This window comes from Alexandromys fortis, unplaced genomic scaffold, assembly GCF_014885135.2.
Source record: "Alexandromys fortis isolate MF-2015 unplaced genomic scaffold, M_Fortis_MF-2015_v1.1 scaffold_2_1_26212458, whole genome shotgun sequence".
Classification (NCBI taxonomy): Eukaryota; Metazoa; Chordata; class Mammalia; order Rodentia; family Cricetidae; genus Alexandromys; species Alexandromys fortis.
This window is the reverse complement of record NW_026067930.1, coordinates 5,770,764-5,777,078: the sequence shown is the minus strand read 5'-3', so window position 1 is coordinate 5,777,078 and position 6,315 is coordinate 5,770,764.

The following is a 6,315-nucleotide window of genomic DNA, read 5'->3' as shown; positions in this document are numbered from 1 at the left end:
ATCGTCATATAAAATATCTAAACATATTTTCATATACTTTTCTTTTATAAACTCCTCATTTCCAATCTCATATCACTACTACTTACATTCAAGAAATGGAAGGGACTAGACTCAGTAAGAGTTACAGAGCTGTGTGACATTGCATATTTAACCAATTCATGCCGTGCAGACTTACCTGTCCTTCTGTGGTCATTTAAAATAGACTCTCCCTAAAACAAAAATAAAACAAAACGAAAAACCAAAAGGGTGTTTTTTAGTAAGATATGAAACCCCAGTCAATAAATAAACTTGCTTTGGGCACCAACTACTGTTTTTCTGTTTCAGACACTACGTAGGATGAGTTACAGGAAACATAACCAGTCATCTTCTCCCCAGAGTATAATTAACAAAGTTTGCAAAGGTAGTTCATTGCTCTTGGTCTTCCATACTGCTGGTCATGGTGTATCCCTACCAAGTAAATTAATGGGTGTGTTACAGATGGTCTATGAGAAATACTAGTAATTGCTAAGCTAGCTATTGTATAATACTCTTGCATTTTGTATGAACATCTGTGTTTTGTCTGGGGATGTGGTTATATGTCTTTCTTTCCAGATAGGTGTAGCTTTTGAATAACTTGTGATGAGTGGGATATATACCAGTTACCTATCTTGATATCAGGATGAAAGCATACATCTATAGACTACCTGCTGTGCAATGCTGTGGTGGGGGCTGTAATTGGGACCATGAGTATGGTCGGAATCGTCATGCTGAGCATAGCAGGGATATCTTGTTTACTCTGAAATGCCCACCCTTGAATACATAGGGGATACGATTTTCTAGAATTACTAAAGTACTCTAATTATACATTTATTTTGTTGTTGCAGTAACCTGTACCTATTGCCCTCACATATACTGTTTATTGCTAAAGTACATTTGTTCATCCCCTTGCATGCATGTGCCTATTTGAGCATATGCCATCATAAATGGCTAATTTCTTTACCACTCACTAAATGTTGAAAGACATGCTGAAACTTACTTAAAGTTCAGTCTGGGCTTAGTGTCTGGATAGACAACTTTCTATCATTACTCCAGTTCACATGAGACCATTATTTGGGAGTGCAATCTGAGCTTTTTCTGGCGTCTCTAATTGAAGGGTCTTCTTTTCCCTGCCCACAGCCTTTCCACATCTTACCTTCCATTCAAAGTCAGGCGTGCCTGAGTCTACTACCCTATCCCTTTCTTCCAAATCTGGTTCACTACAGTACATGGTATTTTCAACTCTCAAGGATTGTTGTTGAAAACCTGAACTCCAGTTTGAATTTTTATGTGGAACTATGCCTAACTTATAGAATGCCGTGCCGCACTGCAGTTGTGAATTCTGCCCCCATGTTGCTCATTGTTCTTCTCAATGTTCTAGCATAGAATAGTGGCTTCTAACAGTTCTTGGCATGGGAAGCAACAACTGGGAGGTGAGATATTGTATTCAATAGTAAGCAAGACCCAGTAGCCTATTCATGTATGTTCTAACAACCTGCTAAGTAACAACAATTTAGAGGCTATGAACATGAAAGAGAGAAAGGAGGGGCTGCATTTTATTCTTAATTTTAGTGTAAGTTTACCTGTCTTGTTAACTATGTGACTTACGTTGGCTGTTTTCAAAGATGGACTAGGTCAAGAAGGTAGCAGTAAGCAGTCTATTTGGGGAAGCAGTCCTTGAAAAAGCAAATGAAAGAGCTAGAAACCAGACAATGATAAGGAACAAGCCATGGGAGAGCACACCAAATAGTAAGCAACTGTGAGTAACTGGAATTCAGTATAGATGTCAACTCACGGGAACCCGTACATGATACACTTCAATGCTGATTCACAGAGTGAACAAGCTGGAGTAACTATCTACCAAATTCTATCTGTCATTGACTTGGGGTTTCTATGAGGCATTTATTTTATGAGTTTTCTGATGCTCCCACACATATACCCCCCACAAGATCATGCAGTTGGAGTCAGAGGGGCATGCTGCTGGCAAAGGGGGTCCTTATGGAGGGAGAGGATTAAAGGGGATGAACTTGACCCACTTAAAGCTACAAAATAAGTATTTATCCATAGGCACTATGTTCGGGGAAGAGAGATTTGAAAAGAATACGTATGCTAATACTGATACAAAATAGGACAAAGATGTTTACTGAGAGATGAATAATGATCCACTTGAAAGCTGGAATAATTCTGTGATGTACCTTGAAGCCTCAGGTACCATCATCGTACTTGATCCTCAGCAAGTGAAGGATTTCTTTAAAGATTTTTTTCATCTTGCATTCTGGAACCATAACTGTCCAAGCCAGGAGCATTTGCTCAAACACTGAGTCATTATTTCCTTTGAAAACATTCTGCCCAGCACATGGTTAAGACTTCAAAATATTTACTGAAAGAATTCGTTAGCATTGCATTGCATGCTCTGTCAGTTCTTTGAAATTTCTGGTTTTTTATTCATTTAAATAATGGCACTGTCATCTCTTAAAATGTATTATTTTCTTTCTATGAGGTGATGCTAAAGCCAAAACTGATGTGTGCAGGTACATACTTCTATAGGTTCTGTGAATGATAGTTTATAACAGTGGTTCTAAACCTGGGGTTTGAATGACTTTTTCACAAGGGTTGACTAAAACCATTAGAAATATCAGATTTCTACATTATGATTCATAACAGCAACAAAATTAGAGTTACAACATAGCAATGAAAATAATTTTATGACTAAGAGTTATCACAACAAGAGGGACTGTGTTATAGGGTCACAGCATTTAGGAAGCTGAGAATCATCAATATATACAATTATTGAGTTTCAGATTTTTCCATTTTGGGGGGTGATTGATATTTCTGGTCATTTCCATCCTGGTTAATTCTAGTCAGACTCTTTTTTTTTTTTTTTTTTTTGGTTTTTCGAGACAGGGTTTCTCTGTGGCTTTGGAGTCTGTCCTGGAACTAGCTCTGTAGACCAGGCTGGTCTCGAACTCCCAGAGATCCGCCTGCCTCTGCCTCCCGAGTGCTGGGATTAAAGGCGCGCGCCACCATCGCCCGGCTTCTAGTCAGACTCTTGAAGTAAACACACTGGAACTCAAATGTATTAATTTATGTGCTCCAGCTTTCCCTGAAGCTAATTCCTTCAGTCCACGCATAAAAACCGTCTGTGACATTTTCTCTACAACATCATTTAACAGTAAGTCACAGAGAAAGCAGGGCAGGGTTAAGTGGTGTTTATTATGAAGTCAGTGTAGTCAGACCCACTCATGTGTGGCTCTAATTTGCTGCAGTGAGAGACATAATGAAAGGGCAGTTTATGGCCCCTTGATAGAAATTGCCCAGAGCTGCGAAAATCCTGGTGATTTCCTAGGGTACTGAACTATGTGCTAAAACGGCTGAGGGTAGAGCCAGCTGGTGCTAAAATACAGTTGATAACTCGACAGCGTCAGGGGGAGGGGATGTATCAATACTATGCACTCGTTGATGAGACTAATGAGCTGCATTTTTCTCCTCTTTGATGGGAGTGCTATTTATTACCTCACATTATGCTCTTGAAATTTTGAATGAATCGTACTTAGATGAAAAGTGATTGTAGTTCTTCCCTAGGTTCCCTTTGAAAGTCTGACGCATATCTTTTCACATTGTGCTGGGTTGGGGCTTTTGTTACTCCTGGCTCATTTTGGCTTTTCCTGAATCTCTGCTTTTGACTTCTAATTTATTGTGCCAAACGTATTCAATGTGGTCTCATTCACTATGTGCCCTTTGGAAGACTCTAAAAGCAATTGGAAAACTGGCCTCTTCCCATATATGTAATCCTGTATTATCACATTCATGCCTACTATCTCCTTTTAACACTTCGGTACATTTATGAATTCATTATACCACTTCCATTATACTACTTAAGGCCAAATAGAGGAGTACAATTATTATTGAAATATATTAATACATGGTATATATTAACATTGAGATGTAATATTGAGACATACATTATTCTGATTTCATCCAGACAGCTGACAGTTGCTGGTAAATGCTCATTTTACATGTGTTCGGCTTCTCTGTGTTGACATGGACCATCCGCGACCCATTACGTTTCTAAATGGAATGTTTTATGTGTCGACCTCTATCATGAGTAAGTAAGCTATTTGGGGACTGAAGTCCTGGTTTTCATTTAGTTCAATAAATTCATCGGGGGTTGTACCTTGAGCAACAACTATATGGCAAGAGCTTGCAAGGTCCTCCATTGATGAAAGCCTCAGCAATGTGCTTTGCCATCAGAAGCTGCCTTTGCATGAAAGTCATAATCTACTCCCCACTTATGACTCAAGCAACATATGCTAAGACTGCCCTATGTCTTGACTTCATGACACAGGAGTGAATATAAAATCCTCACAGAGATACATATTTAAAAGTCTTTAACACATTGACGGTGATTTATGCCAAAGAAACAATGCGCAACCATATAAAGGGGTATAGTGAATGAAGGTTCTATTGTTTTTCCATACTATAGAAACATCTGAAATTTAACGTTTCTTTCTTCAAACTTAAGATGGAGAGATAAAGAATAGCTCACAGACTTGTAGAGAATTTTCAGTATAGAAAATAACTGTATTTCCAAAAAAAAATCGCTCAAATTACTTAGCAAAAGTACAGCCATTTTATTATCCTCCACTCTTTTAGACTTGAAAGCTTGAAATCTTTGAGTTCACATACAAATCCCACCAATTTGGGCCCAGATTCTTCCAGACACCCAACAGAAAGCACCTGGTATAGCAAAGCGGTGATGAGAATAGTGATAGAGATGCGATGAGAGATGCTGCAGAGAAGAGAGGGTAGCTAGGAGGTGGTCTTTAATTCATACCCTCCATCGCAGTAATGACAGAATGAATCAGAAATGACTTACAGAACAAAGGAAGTAAGATATACAGTCATCAGCCTTAGAACACATGAAAGGTTGTCAGCCTGAGAAGCAATACGGGGATGCGGGGTGGGGAATGTAGGTCACTTGTCAGTCTGAATGATGCTAAAGCCTTTCTTTTCATAACTACCTTGCCTTCTCCTGGTGCTTTCAATTGTCCTGACTCATCTAGAGGAGGGAAGGGAAGCCAGGTGAACCTGACAGTTTCTCAACTTTTGCATAGTGAAAGAATTATCAAGCTATATATGAAGACTGCCTACCCAAAGCTCTTCACAATAGTCAATGAAATGCCTCTTTGGACTCTCACTTTTAGTTCACCAAGAAAACAAAATCACAGACTCCACTTGGAAGGAACAACCTCTCATGGTTACACCTCGTTGACTCAATAACTAACACTAACACCATAGTTTTGTTTTGCCTTCATTTCCTTAAGGAATTGCTCCTTGGTTGTTGCTGTCTGTAGAATACCTCTGCCTGGATTGCTGGAGCTCCATTTCAAATATGCCTACTGTGGAAATCTTTCACATTCCCCTACACTGGATTCACCTTCATCCCCCATCAGTTGCTGAGCACCTGGTGTGATCCTTGCTTTGTCCTCACAGAAGGCAAACTGTGCATACACATCCTATAGTCTTGCTCTCACAGAGTGTATGCTGAAAAGAAAAGACTGGAAATAAAATCACATAAAATGAAATAATTATTTTTACAACAAAAATCATTCCAGTGGTATGTGTTCTTTTTTAATGATATGGTCTTGATATTATATGAAGCGGAAGGCTGTGACCTGTGATAACAGGTGTGCAAACTGGAGCATATGTGATTGGAGGATGAAGAGAAATACATGTCAGGCAAAAGGGTCAGATCATGAAGAACTCACTGCGCTAGAAACAAATTTAGCAAACTGCAGATACCGAAAGGCCAATGTAGCATAAATGCAAAGAATGATACAAGTTCCCAGAAGCTTTTATTATTTTAGATTTCCACAGCTTGAAAAGGTCATCCTGTTGTCATAACTTTTTATATTAATGCTTATTATTAATAATTTTATTATTTCCCATAGTTTCCCCTTCCTTCTCTCATCCCAGGCACAACCATACCTCCCATCTGCCATCCCCCCATCCATTCCTCCACTATTTTTATGCAGAAAAGGGCAGGTCTCCCATGGATAGCAATCAAACATGGCATATCAAGTTGCAATAAAACCAGGCAACTCCCCACATGTTAAGACTGGACAAGGCAACCCAATAAGAGGAATAGGATCCTAGTAGTCACCAAGAGTCAGAGACAGCTCTTTCTCCCATTGTTAGGAGTCTCACAAGAAGGCCAAGCTACACAACTGTCACATATATGTAGAAGGCTCAGGTCAGTAATATGTAGGCTCCCTGGTTGTGAGTCTCAGTCAACGTCCT